We start from the raw sequence: 16,032 nt of genomic DNA, 5'->3' as shown, positions 1-16,032 counted from the left end.
AAATATCACGGAAGTGACCTGATCTAAATTACAGATGCACAAAAACTACGTTTCAACTGAAGAATTGATGTAAAGTCCCAATCATAAAATAAATGCAATATGATAAACTTGCAAATTTATGTGACTTGTTAGTCGTTAGTACCTTCAACTTATCTAGATATTATTCTACCAAAGAACTTCCTCATTCCTCACTCATTCCTGTGCATCTATTCTATACACAAGGCTGCTATCAGCGGCTATCGAGGGTAATTTGTCATATTAATCTAAAGAGGTATTATATTTGTTACAATAAGTTAGCCGTCCAAACTGTCAAAACTGTCTGTCTCGCTCTAAAAGTTAACACAGCCAAGATAGGTGATGTTAAAATATTGTACCTATTTTTGACAGTTTAGATGGTTAACTTATTGTAACAATTAACCGCCTCAATACATAAATAGCCACCCATAGCAGCCTTGTGGATAGAATAGATGCACTGGAACACCAATCAAACTCTGTATATTACAAAATTCATAACGTTTTATTGTGGTTGAATTGGTAACTATTAGGTATAGTAAAAATAATATTCTATGTGGTGGCACTACTGAAAATATTGTTTATGTATAAAATATAAGTACATTGACGGTTATGCGTTGTATCCTATCTTACGTATAAACACTATATAAATATATATTTGTGAATTTACACGATACCTTTTAAATTTCATCTAAACATGATAATTACTTATTTTGGTACTGTTCGGTTAAAGCGGATACAACGGAAAACGCATTTTGAAAATAGCCGATAAACTGGATTATTTGTTAGTTTGGGTTAGTTTAGGTTAGGTTTGGTTAGGTTAACCTAACAAATAATCCAGTTTATCGGCTATTTTCAAAATGCGTTTTCCGCTGTATCCGCTTTAACCGAACAGTACCCTTATTTTTATTAAAAACAACTTCTTTTGGGTTTTTCAAAACTATAATTAGTGAAAAACTATAACGTTTCGAAAATCGTATAAAAAATGGTTGTTGAATACGTCTGCCATTCTGTGCAGTATTGACCTGTGTGTCCCTGATAACTATCTTAGAAATAGAGAACATCAGTTGTTTATTCTCCCAAGGTGCAGAACCAACCTGCCACTGGTAATGCCAATTGGGAAGGCGATAACTATGTTCAACGAAATTGCTTCGGGTGTTGATATATTCCACCTACGTGAGGATGAGTATAGGTGGACATTATTTTATAAATTTTTAAAATAGGGTCTGCTTAACTCATCCGGTGTATTTCCATGTACCTATATAATTAATATTTTTGTATGTACATATTTCTACTGTTTAATAACATACTATCTATCTCTTTTTTTATGTCATGTTGTGAACGTCTTAAACTTATAATTTGTAATGTCCACAATATGTAAAAATAAATAAATTGGATTGAATTGAATTGAATTGAATGTTATAGGTATTTACGAATCGGAATAAGTCAAATAAAGATTGAGATACATTGAAATGTAAAACAATGATAAACATATTTATAGTAAATACGTTATCGTCATATTTATTTTGCAAATTTTATCAGTGTCCTATAAATTATAATTCTGTAAGGTTGTTGACACGTATTTAGTCAATTCTGTGGGTCTATTCTATACTTATCGACCGCTCAAGTGATAAAGTGATAAATATTATCAAACTTAGGGTAGGTTTGTATCAAAGTATTGGTAATGATATATTTTAACAGCACCTCTTTTGCTGCTGTTAAAATTTAGCACGTATTGCAACAATTACAAACAGCTTATTGTAATTGTTACAACAAGTGCTAATACTTTGATACAAACCTACCCTAAGTTTGATAATATTTATCACTTTATCGGTCGACAAGTATAGAATAGACCCACTGAGTTAATTAATAATTCCTTACACAATTTATCGATAATGTTCTTAGATATACCTATGTAATAAAATATCATCTTAGTACCCATATTGATACTAATTAATGATGGAATAAAACGGTGAAATAAGTAATAATTAGGATTTATATTCATAGGATGTTGTTTCTTAAATGACGAACACGGATAGAAGATGATTTGGTTAATAGTAACAGGAGAGATGTGTTTAGTTATTAAGTAAGTAGGTTGTATTGATAATGCATCGTGCAATAGTCATGAAAGCCAATTATTTAATTACCCAATCAAAAGAGTCCTCCGATTCGTAGACATTCCGCTGCGACTTGTCCATCTCTGACGGTTCCACCTTGATCATTCGACCGCTCTCTGTACTCACCTGTAAATAAAAATAACAATTTATAGTGACTAAGAATTAACGGGGAACAAGTGACATAATTTAAAATATAGTTCGAAGCAGTTTGTCACTATCACACATAGGTATATAATATTGTTGCGACAAGGGATAGTGTATTTGGTTTTCATGATCAGTCATCACAGTACGTAATCGATATCATCAAAATAAATGCGTAGATCTACTACTACACGAATGCCACACGTAATTTCTTACAGTTTTAAATTTTAATTGCCATATTATTTTTTTACAAACAAGATATATATTCTTTCACATGTATGTATTAATAGGTATATTTTGTTGTTGTTTAGAAATCATTTTTCATAAATTACAATTCTAGAATCTTTAAATTGATGGTGTGGCTCTTTCCAACCACATGAGCCACACATCCAGAATGATCTATATTCTATAACAATATAAATTATATTCTGAAGACGGTTTTAAATACACTGGAGTTCTACCACGAAAATGCTAGTAATATAGGTACGTTGAATAATGTTGTTTCGTTTTATAATACTTATATAAGTAGGTAATACACAATAATGTGTCAACTCTGTATACAAAGGGTTTTCATCATTATTATCAATTTTAATAAAGGTTCTATTCTTTCTTTACTTATTTGTTTCCTATAAAGGTTCCACCATTGCAAAAAAAATAAGCATCTGGAAATTTGGCGGACATTGCCGTTCCGAAAGAATCCCACACTCATAAAACATAAAAGTCTGCTGTTTTTTTCGGGAACATCGTTTCCCTCGCACCCCCCGACAGAGTGCAGTTGGACTCGTCCGCCCTGTAATTATCCCGGGCCCGCTAATTACAATATGGCGCCAAGTCGACCGGTCCACTGCCGCCCGCTGCCTCGGTGGCTGTGCCCAACAGATCTAGATGGCACTGGACTCTTTATTTTTCGAATTGCTTTTCAGTTTTTAATTTGAAAACATTTTTTTCGCTCGCCATCGCTATTAACCGGCTGTTGGCATTTCATTTCAAACGGCTGGTAAAAGTTTAAGAGAATTTAGGTAAATAATGACGTAATTAAATTGTCTTCCTTTTTATCAATCCTAATTAATTTTGTAGGAATACTTAATGATTGATTTTTTATTACTATACTTACCCAAAATGTATTACTTACATATAAAATTTAGCTATCTACCTACTCCTAAAACTATAGCTCAATAGTCATTGTTAAAAATAAACCTATTAATTCTTGATGAATAATTCTAGCATACATTCATACATCGCAGTTGCACTGGTATTGCTTGCTAGCATTTAAGTAGCCATTGTCACAAATGATAGGTAGTAATAGCGCCTGTAAACGTGCATGGATTTACTTGCACCAATAGTGTGTATTTTAAACTATCGCAATAACAACTGTTTACACGTAAAAGTGCTGACTGTCTCTCTAATTCTTCAAGAGTAAGCGAGACGCGATGTTGTCATTTTATGGTACCTACTAACTACCTACTAATTGACAGGTCGTGAAAATCGGTTAACCTTAAAATAAGTCTGCGCGGTGTAGTTCGTTTTTTACCGGTAGGTACGCTACTATTGTTCTACTGCGCAGGCGCAGATATTACACGATCCAAATGTCACATGAAAAGCCAGAAACTTCTGAACTTTTTTAATTTATGCATGCAATCTTGCAACTTGCACGATAAAACGTATTTATATGTGCATTTTTTGTTATGGCCACGATAATACGTACTGTCAGCAGTAAATAAATGCAAGTGTGAACGGGGTATAAGGTATAATACACCTTCGAATTGATGACGTACGGTTTTCATATTCAATTTGGGACTGGATAATTCTGGAAAAATACCATTCTTTTAATCCAATTTATTAATTACAATATAGTTCTAATTAGAGAAGGTTAACAAACATTTTTTATTAAATAATCTTCATATTGAGAAGAAAAACCGCTTATAATCTTTTATACCCAACTATTTATTTCATTTTCATTTTGTATGCACTGTTTTTCTGACCTTCTAGTAGGCTAATGATTCTCAACCGATGTCGCCTAGGTACACACCTACTTAGCTACATCGTATCAATTAGGTATTATTCTGATAAAAAGTAATATTTTTATACTTAAAATATTTTAACAAATTTGTTTAAATCATTTGTAGATAATATAATAAAGTCACACATTTTTTGGTGTTCGTTATCATTAAAAAAAGGCTTGTGAGGTAATAATTTTAAAATTTTGATTATTGTTTTTCGTAGTGTATATAAGTAGGTAGCACTTTTGTCCTATTAATTATTTTTTATATGAAAAATTGCAGAAAATCATTATAGAAACTTTTTTCTATTTGGCGACGCTAGTTGCCATGTGATTGTCAGAGTTTATCCTGAATTTTATGTTGATTGAGCGACCTCAAAAATTGCAATCAACAGTAGATATTCCGAAAATTAGTACATTACTACATACACGTCAAAATAAGTCCCCAAAGATGACAATCATATATTAATGTGCTAATGTAGACAACATAAATGTTTCTATGTCTACCAATTCATCCACGCTAAAGCATTGTAGAATCATCAATAAATGGTGGACAAAAATTTCATATGATACTATATACCTAACTCCAAGCTCTTTGATCTGTTTTTTTTAATATAGATACCTACCTATGCACAAAAATTATAAAATGTATACCTAATGTAAAATTAGTCTGAAAAAGTTGTTATTCGGTGTGCTGCAAAAAATTTACGTGAAAAGGGTTGAGAATCATTTTCCTTGCGATTCTAATTCCGAATAGGTTTTTCAATCCCAGGATTTTAGGGATTAGTATTTTTGGTCTCTATCCAGCGATTTGTAAGACGATATAATATAAAATGTTGGTAATATTGCAACTTAGCAGAAGAAGATTTTCACTTTTAAAATTAGTGTAAATACTTACCTATGTAAGATTTTGTAGGGGAAATTATTAAAAGTTGACAATTCCCTAAACTGGCCTAAACGAACATACTTACGAATACCATACCTATTTTACCTCGTAAAATCTTAAAATATTAATTTTCAAATTGGAGTTTTTTACATTGAGATAGTACTTGTTAATTTATGATTAGGTACTTAAATTGCATTTTCTACAATTTTCCATATACTTATAACGGCGTAGTTATGTATAACATCATTTTGTTGATATTACATTACTCAAGTTTATAATAATGCAGTATTTGAAAATAAATATTAAAAATATTAATCCCAAGATTTCAGCTTTATCAATCCCGTTAATTCGGGATCAAATAATCGTGCAGGAATCGGGTTCGTGGGATTTTAGAATCTAGCAAGTATGTACCTACAATATTACTAAAGTTAACATGTTAAGTTCTTAATAACGGGGTTTGATTAGGAAAGATGAACGGAAACGTAAGGCATTGTGGTGACATTAATTTATTTCGATTAATATAGATTAGGTACTTACATTTTATTATTATTGAAGCAGATCACTAATGGTAAACATATAATTATTTAGTTCCATTATGAACTTATGTTAAATTCAGAAAGATCATTTACGCACTTAATATCTTAAATTAAAACGGTTAAAAATAAATTGTAGAATATTTTTTTCTGTCTAAAAATAATACCTAATTATTTAAAACATTTTGTTAATAAATTTTAACATGTTTTTTTTACTTATTTTAGCACATTTTTACACTCACCTCTGTATAATTGTTGTGTGGTGTATTTAAAACGGGCTGCGGTACCCGCCCACCTCTCTCTTGATGATAATATGTGCAATTCATTGCTAAGCAATAATTATCTATTATAGTCGGTTATTAAATTTGCCCGAAAACACAATATCTCAATTACTATTACGTTATGTCATCCTGTCATATTACTTACAGCAAACACATTTCCAATTCGTTTATTCGATAATGGCAACACTAAATAATTTCATTCAAATCGGAAATTACTTTCAATAGAGTTTTTAGCTAAATAAAGTTAGCTCAAATTATGTCAAATGCACTTTGAAAATGTAGAATGGATTTAAATTGAATACTTAATTATTTATTGCAACATCTTTAATTAGGTATAGTACCTAGTGTTCATTTTTGGTAGTGAAAAACATTGTTGTAAGTCATTAAATAAACATATTATTATATTAGTTAGTACGATATTTGATATTATATTATCATATAGGCACGTAAGGGTTAAAATATTTTTATAATTAAGTACTTATTCATTTGCGTAATTAAATACGAATTGTAATTAAAAAAATGATAATTAAAAAATTACCGACCTATTATGGATTCGCATTAAATCATGATTTTATGAATTAGTTGAAATAGCAACGACACTTTTTTTAAATTAAGTACCTACTTATACAAATTATCATTTAAAAAAAATACAAAAAATACGTTTAATATTTTAAGAATAATAATTAATAATTAAATGTATGTATATTGTCATAATTATTAATAAGTATATAAAGTAAGTATTATTTTTATTCTTAGAGTTGTATTTCACTATAAAACGTATAACTGATTAGGTTACAGTCACATTTTTTACACATACGTAGGTACATACCTAAATAGGTAGGTAATTGAAAAAACCGCGGAAAATGCGGAGATAGTTTAAATTTGGAATGGCGCGCACGTGAACGTCAGCAATTAAACCGCGCGCGAGGAAACTTCGAGACTAATAATAATTTCATTGTAGTATTGGAAGGATGTTGTGTGGGTGAGGTGGTGTGCGGGAGAACGAACGGTGAGGGGGGATCACTACACGCAATAAAGGATATGCACATACATACATATATTTAAAATCCTTGTAGTTTTGCCATCATGGGAGTTTTTGTAATTAATTGTTTTAAAAAATATGGTACCTACTTAATTAGGTATGTACCTAAACATTCATTAAAATGAGTAAAAATTTAAATAATAATATTAAATTAATTAAAAATTAATATAATATTTTAAAATTATTTAAAGTATCTATACGTCATGACTAGATACGTATGGTAGGTATCCAACTAATATTTTTGTAATCGTGGCCATATTTTGTAAATTTTCAAAATACAAAAAAATTATATTTGTTAGTAATTAATACCAGACCATAATATTGTAAAATTTGACTCAGTCAAGCTTTTTTGACAATATGCTTTATTTTTTTTAAAGTAGGTACCTAAGTAACCTGTTTTATATTCGATAACAAAAACTCGTAGGTACCTATGTAACGACGATGGTGTTGACTTACGTATTGTTTTCTGCAAGAACAGGGTAAATATTATACTTGTGGGCAATGTTCAACTCAGAAAGCTATTGGAGGCTTTTACTCATTGATTAACTGTATTCAAGCTTCAGATAATGGATTATCTTAGTTGTCTAATGATCCTTCGTACATTTAATTATTGTGGAAAATTCTCGCGCAATTTTTTCGACCGCCATATTGGAAAATGGTGGAAAACGTCAGTGTCTGTCGGTAAGTAAGTATATTAAGATATCAAAAGCGAAATAATATTATAATGAAATTAACGTGCAGAACACTTTTTTATTCAATATGAATGTTGGAGGTTTCGAATGTTGAAAATATAATATGAAAACTGACATACACCCAGTACTCACGTATCAATGGTATCCTGGACATCGGACAGCGAGCTGTACCTACCTAGATATTATTGAATATACCTATTCCTATTACATCAATTATTTATTAAGGCTTTCATCGAGCAGTTTAGTTGTGATAAGAATATTTCAGATAGGTACAAATAAAATGATCATTTAAGACTTATGATCCCTAATATAAAAAAGTATAGAGTTTATTTAACTGTCATAGAATAAATGAAAAAGCAATTAAATTATTTCATTTTCTTTGTAAATTCATTTTATCATTCGTAACCCTTGACGACTCCTCCCCGCGACCTCATTGGTTCCCGCCCACAATGACTATCCAATCAACAGCGATTAAAACACGTTTTCCACTTTCAAAATCTAATAAACACATGAACATTCTTGGTAGACATTGCTACTTTTACAAGCTGGAATCAATAGTGTATAATACTTCAAACAAATTTTTTTTCCACCGTTTCTTTAATAATTCATCGTAACACACTGGTACCTACGTAGTTCCTGTATATTACCCAGTAATTAACCCTTTGGGTAAAGAAAGGGTAAAATTTTATTCTTCATACCTTTTAATTACCATTGGCGATAAGTACATACTTACACACCTACTAGATCATAACACTATTATTTGAAATATTTCCGAGTAGATTTTTCAAAAGAAATTATTTCATCAAAAATTAACCACTTTCTTTATCTAGATGCCCACACTTATTAGTTGGTATCAGTAATAAGGTGAATTCTTAATGAAAATAATAATTGCACGTTTTTTTATGTATGTATGTATTTAAAGACCTATTAATATTATATTCCAATCCACAGTATTTTCCTAGGCACCTACCACTAACCTAGATATATTGTATTACGTAGGTATAATAATATATATACCTATTTATATAAATTTCCGGAGCTAATTATCAAAATACTAAAAATAGAGGCTGTGGTCAACAATTTCGCGAAATAATATGAAAAATAGATTCTCGTTTCTCGAATTATTTTTAGAAAAATGATTTTCAAGAAGTAGCAATATGTGAAGTAGTTTTTTTACCATATTTGCGTTGTGTAATAATAATATAAAAATCTCTCGATATTAATTCTGGATGAAATTTTTTAAATAATTCTAGGATGGAATTTTCCCCCGAAGACCCAAAAATATTTTCACTTTCATTTTAAACAAAATTTGTTAAATTCGTAGGTGAAGAAAGCATTCTCTCGACATAAAATCTGGACAAAAATTAAAAACTTTGTTCAGGAAAAAAAACAATCTTGAATTTTCGAGAATCCAAATTTTTGTAATCGAGATTTTTCGAGAAATGACACGAAATCACAAGCTCCACAAATTACCACCAATAAAAATAAACTCATCCTTAAGGGGCAGTGCAATAGGTATTAAATTTCGGTAGGTATAACAATTTGACAATTATTAGGTTAGTACCTACCTACTTAATATTTGTTTTTAAAAGAAAGAGTATTTAAACTACTTTTATCAGAGCAGTGTCAGTACCCAGATAATGTTAACTAGAATTAAATTAATCCATGCATTTAATCAAATTTAATAATATTGTATAAAACTATCTAAAATTATTGTCTTAATAATTTATAGTGCAGTTAAGTTTGATAAAGATACACGAAAAGTATTTAACGTAAATATAAGTTCGAGTAGGTAAATAACATTTTCATTTCTTGGAAAAATCGATTTTCCCTAAATAAATAAACTATGTTTGTAACATTTCCTTTTATTAATAGGTACCTACATACAAGTGAACTTTTTAATTACAAGTTTATCATTAAATAATTAAAAATGCTCCTTTTTTCATATTATTTTTCGATTATTGGTTAATTAAAACATTTAAGAAACAACCTATGTCTCAATATTTTGTCATTAGATGTTTTTAGTCGTGTCCGGAAATTTGTACGTAACACAGTTCATAGTGAAACGTTCTATCGGAAATAGATTGCCGTATAATACTGAAATCAATTCCATAACTAAATAAACCTCTTAAAATACGTTATAAAACCCACCGAAATACAAGGAAGGCAGAAGAAAATCGATAGGTAATAAATCAGAAACCCAATCATATTTATATAAAATTCTAGTAGATAGTCGTATCAAGTCGTATTTAGCTATCAAATTCGAGTATTTGATTATAATGACAGCGATATTATCAAACATTTGATACCAATCAATATCAAATTAATGTTCTTATTGAATCTAATAAAATAGGAATAGTTGGTACCTACGTAATGTCTAAAATGCTTCACAAACAACGCGTATTTTTTCTCAATGCTATACGCGAATCTCTTTCCGGTAAAACAGCTCACGGTAAACTGTGCTACGGCGAAATTTAATTACGTACAATTTACATGTAACCGTTTTAGAAACAATTTTACAATATCTTAAAAATAAATCTATACATCGTTATGAATTGCGCAACCTAACCATTATACATATCAATAGGTACATCAATCAATTGAAGCATGCTTCGCATAATAGTCATAAATAATCATAAATAGCAACAAAACACGGTCAGGATAATGAGGTGGGCATGCGCTTACTCCTCCCACCCCGTACAGCTGTTCCAGGTGGCACACCACCCTGCCCAACCTCCCCAGTGTCCCAATGTACCCGGCCCATCCCTCTTCCGGAAAATCGTCTCGTGTTTCACCTACGCCCCCTGTTTTGCGACCCCTGGACAAAAGGACAGATGAATACAACACGAGCCGTTTTCGGATTGATTCAGAGTATTCATTTTTGATACGAGCGATTAAATCGGTTTGATTTATTTCACTGGCAATTATTTATTAGCGGGAAAGCTATAATGCTGAAATTGGTCATGTTTTAAAAAACGGCAGCTGAATATTTGGACCTTGAAAATAATGGAGCTTTCAGAAAGCTACCTACTCATAAAAACATTTAAAAAATAGGTAGGTAAGTGCTTATAAATAAAAATCTTCATTGATTTTTATCCAATTGATAAATGTTCTACCTTGCGGTGGGGTAGTCACTAGAGCCAGTCGGTTTGGGTTAGATTAAAAAAAAATCCTGAGAAAAAACCCAAAACCATTCCTCATACAAAAATATAAACTTGTGAGTATAACTTCTCAGAGGACTAGGTAGGACCAACAATGACTAGTACTAGATACACCTTAATAATAATTTGTACCAACTTAACTACGAGTATGTTTTTAATTTAAGCAAGTATATAAAGTTAATTAATAATATAATATATCTATAATATATGGTGTGGAATCACATCACAAATAACAGCTATAACAAAATTCGCATATAGTAATTTATCTGCACAAAATGGATACAAGTATGGCATGTTGCAAGGAGAAAAAACATAATAACTTAACTATCGAGTGGAATTTAACAATTCTTCTTGGATTTTTTTTACAAATAAGCTATACCTACTATGAATACTAATATAGCTTCCCTTTTATATAGGTATAAAAACAATTTATATAGAGAGCGGAGTTGTTCCATTTACGATATTGAAATCAAAATTCGAAATCAATATCAAAATTTGGCACCTGCAGTTGGCTGTTTTGTTTGAAGAACGATAACGCATTTATTTATAGGTTTAGGAGTTTGAAATTTTCTGTGGGCATAGAAAACATGCTTTATAATATAATTCCATTAAAATCTCATTTTTAGTAAAAAGTGCAGTTGGCTGGTTTACAGATTAAGCTGTCGATATGGATTTCGGCTACCTCCGGAAGAGCTTTTATAACAGACGAGAGATATATGATATATGAAGCCACTTTCTCAACAGATTAGCTTGATCAATTCTTGTGATCCAAACACCAAACATTGGTCGATGCAGGAATCAAGTCTGTAATCCAAGAGTTCTACCATTTGTAGAGGTACCTTATTCTAATCAAGACTTGAAGACTTGAAGGAATATGCTACAACTTACATCTATTGTTACAACTAAATGTCGTAACGATTTGTAACATCTACAAAACGTGGTAGGTCTATGAACAGAATGTCTATCTAAAGTCGATATGAAAACAATTATTATGAACGTAAAATATTATCTTACGTTTGTGAAATTACATGATATGGTATTTGATAATATGAATAGTTGCAAACGCAAGACGAAATCTACACAACAAAAGCTGCGTATTAAAAGCTCCCATCACAAATCACGGCAGCCTTTCACGTGGCAACAACGAATGAAAAAAAACTGATACACATTGTTGGAGCGCTCTCACTCCTTGCCCATTGTGTAGTTTCAATGGCCGTCCGGGGTGGGAAATGCGCCCGGGATTTACCGGCTGTAATCAAATACCCTTTTCCGGTGAGCGCCATTGTCGCCCGTTCATTCAGGGGGATGCCAGGTTGGTAGGTAGATACTTGTCTTGTTAGTAAAGCATAGAGAACGAAAAAAGAGGCGTTTTGGGCTATTGCTTTTAGAAGGCTTTTGAATTGAAAAAAATTATTTTATAAATTAAAATTAATATTATAATGCTGTATTATAATTTAACAAATGATATTGACGCTAGATTAAGAAAATTCAGTTATATTCGTGAAAATTTTAAGGTTGGCTGTTACATATCAGAAACTATTCAGATGATAATATGATTTGATTATGATTATATGACTATTTACACGATAAGCACCTAAGCAGATATACTTATATCAATTGGCATTCAATCCAACAACTATTGAATGATATTGATGAAACATGAAATTAAGTATAGATCAGGTACACAGGTATCCACTTTTTGAAACGAAGTGCAAATAAACTTTCAGTGGTTGGCACACCACAAATTTTCTTGCGAATGGGTTCAGTAAGCTGACGTGATAAAAATACGTAGTTAGGTACCTACTTATTTAATGTTTGTTCAGAGAAACATAATACGTATGTGCCTAAGACAGCCCTGCCAGTCATAATATATCAAATAATGGCATTTAGTAATTAATAGGTCAGCTCATATTTACCTACTCACTATATTCATGTTGTAAATTATATACACCCACGGTGGCCGCGCGGCTTAAGCGTTGGACTATCACGCCGTGGGTCCCAGGTTCGAATCCTGAGTCTGGCAAGTACACATATTGTTTTTCAATTTGTGTGTGAGTCAGGGTATGGACCCAATAGGTTGAGCAACTGGCTGACATCCATTTCTCGTAAAAAAACAAAATCTGTTAACACAAACCTCTACTCTGTGGAGGCCCATATGATCCTATTAGGATCGGTCATGGTCGAAAAAAAAATTATATACTTACCTAAAGTTGTAGGTGTATCGAAGGATTATGGGAAAATAGCAGGTACATTACTACCATATCTTGAATTTTTATGTTTGCAATGCTGTAATAATTAATTTTTCATTATCCAATCGATGCATGTTGTATACTTCGAAATTTGTTGCATGCGGCATCAAGCACGCTTTACAATAAAAAAATGTTGCAATCATAAGATGTGCGGCGGTACATTTAGTTGCACATGACGTGTTTTGTGAAAGCCAACAAAATCACATCGATAAATTCGACGTGTTGGAATTGAGACGAGTTTGTATGTACGACCCGGCTTATAGTTTATTATTTGACTTCTTTGATTCTACAGATTTTATAATATTAGATATTAGTAATATTATTATAATATCATTATACTATCATATAGAAACTATTTCGCAACACCACTCACCATTGGAAACACAAAATTAACGGGAACTGGCTTACCTTATTGGGTGTGGTATAACAGGGTACGGATCTCAACCGTGAAAAAATATGGGCTAAACTTAAGCACGTGTTAAATAATACACAATAACCTAATACCTTTGTTATTTTCAACAGTTAGAAAAAAATTTCTACGTCTGAATAATATGCAAAAACTTTGTCACGTAAGCATAACGTACATTCAATATTTTTATGTTAGTCGACGCATAGTCTATGGTCGGCGCGCTTTGTGTCTCATGGTTTTATAGTCTAACTAAAGTAATAAAGACGTTAACTCCGCTTTAAAACTGCTACCACACCCGGTAGGGAAAGCCAGTTCCCATTAATTTTGAAATCCCTGGATAAGTAGGTACAATAAATCGGATGCCCGCTTAGAATCAATTAGTTAGAAAGCTATAAGAAGAATATAATTGCAATTATTAGATATAAATGTATGCTTTTATTTAACGGGACCCCTATAAATAAAAGTTACAACACGTCACTGGCAGATACATATCCAACTTTGTACATGAAAAATTTTCCGGCACCGTAAATATATTATTATTTACAAGTTTAATAAGTTAAAAAGTCATTGGTGAAAAAACAATAATTTCACAGAACTGAAATTTGCAGTTTTTATCGCTGATAAAACATTTTGACATTTTTAACGGCCGACAAAAAATAATATTCACCGCTTTTTTGGCGCCAAAAATCACAAAATAATAAAGTAACCGCCTATTGTTGTCCGTAAAAATATTTTTACGACACACTGTCATGAAAACTTTTGCATTCGAGTTGGAAACTAAGGCCATTATTCGAAAAGCTTACCCAAAGATAAAGAATATAAGCTTTTGAATCACGAAAGCTTCCAAACAAAGATCGTAAACTAATTAATCAAGGGAATTTGATTATTTTAATTATGGGGTCTAGAATTTCAACAACCACGAATTAGAGTTAGTCGAATTCCTACCAGAACGTTTTGTTTATTAGTTTGTAGTTTCTTTCGTTCAAATAATGTAATTAATCATGTTTATTCTGTATTAATTATAAAACATTTTGATAACCATCATTTGCTAAAATTAATTTTACAAATGAATTTTCAAAACGACACGAATGAAGCATTTTCTATACAATATAAGATACTTTATCAAATAATATGGGTAAAGTATGGTTGATTTTTTTATTGTTAACCTGTATTTATGCCATAGCGGATAGCCCATATAGTCTAGTCAACATAGTCCCACTTGCTGTTATACCGATATGTAGGTACTTCAGTGGCGAAGACACTAAGCGCTTGTTTTAGTTATACAGTATTTAAAAAAAAGCGATTTATTTCAGATGCGGCTATCTCAGCTACTACATACAACCTACTTATGCTGCAACCACAGTAAATATAATTGAAAATACCACGAAAACTGTAAATTCTTAGTGAAAAGACTTTATTTTAATTGAAATAAAAATAAATACACTCAGTATTTAATTACTGTTCATTTATCGTCAATATATAATTTTACCTTCAAATTTGTTCATCTAATCGTCTGTAATTGTATTTTTTTTATCAGTAGTTGACGATGTCCTATTGGAGCGGACGAATTTGGTTCTGATTATTATTTAACTAAGTCAGATAGGTCCTACATGTTGTGTTTTATTATATGCAATACCTACAATGTCCTTCCAGCAAGAATTGGTAGTTTGCATCATTAAAGATTTTAGTTGACAGCATTAAAGGCGCGAGTCCAGCGGATACAGGTTCAAGTACCGTCGGGTATCGTATTTTTTTCTACATTTTTTTTTCTAGTGTGTAGGTATATACATGAAATGTTTTCAAATTATGTATGTTCAAAGATTTTTTTATCACTGTCTCAATTTGTTATCGATAAATAATACCGTGCTTATCCCACGGAACGACAATGCGTGTAATCGTGTTTACTCATAGAATAGTTACATTTATGTTATTTTAATGTTCCCTGTTCTTACCTAATCTAGTCTAGTCTAACCTAATATGACAAAAAACAAGAAAAGTGGCAAACTTGATCCTCGTGGCAATCATAATAGCCCGATGAATATAATAGTTGATTGTCTCGACTTGAGTAGTTATTCTCAGAGAATATGGTTATAAATCAAAGGGTCCTGATTTTTAGGCTTGGCAACATACTCGTAATATTTGGTTTTGGCTGCCTGCTCTGGTCTTTATACTATATATTATAATATGGAATATGGAAAAGTGACGGTTAATAATTTATTATTTCTTATTGTTGAAAGTTGAGGACATAAATTATTATAATTACGAATATTTTTTTTTTCAATAGGTACCTACTAATCCTTCTATAACATATGTCATAAATACCTAATACCATTGGAAGGTACTTCATGAATATTTATTTAAATGTACCTACCACTAACCAACTGATATACGTAACTATTTCGAATATTCTCTGAATGTCATTGTTCTATAAAATAGCCTACAAATAGAACTTCTGAAAGCTTTGCCAACAAAGTGCAACGTAGATTTATGGGCGCGAGGATTATCAGCTT

Source organism: Rhyacophila brunnea, unplaced genomic scaffold, assembly GCF_057557595.1.
Source record: "Rhyacophila brunnea isolate RB1 unplaced genomic scaffold, BYU_Rbru_1.0 scaffold_7, whole genome shotgun sequence".
In the NCBI taxonomy this organism is placed as follows: Eukaryota; Metazoa; Arthropoda; class Insecta; order Trichoptera; family Rhyacophilidae; genus Rhyacophila; species Rhyacophila brunnea.
Note: the sequence above shows the minus strand (reverse complement) of the source record.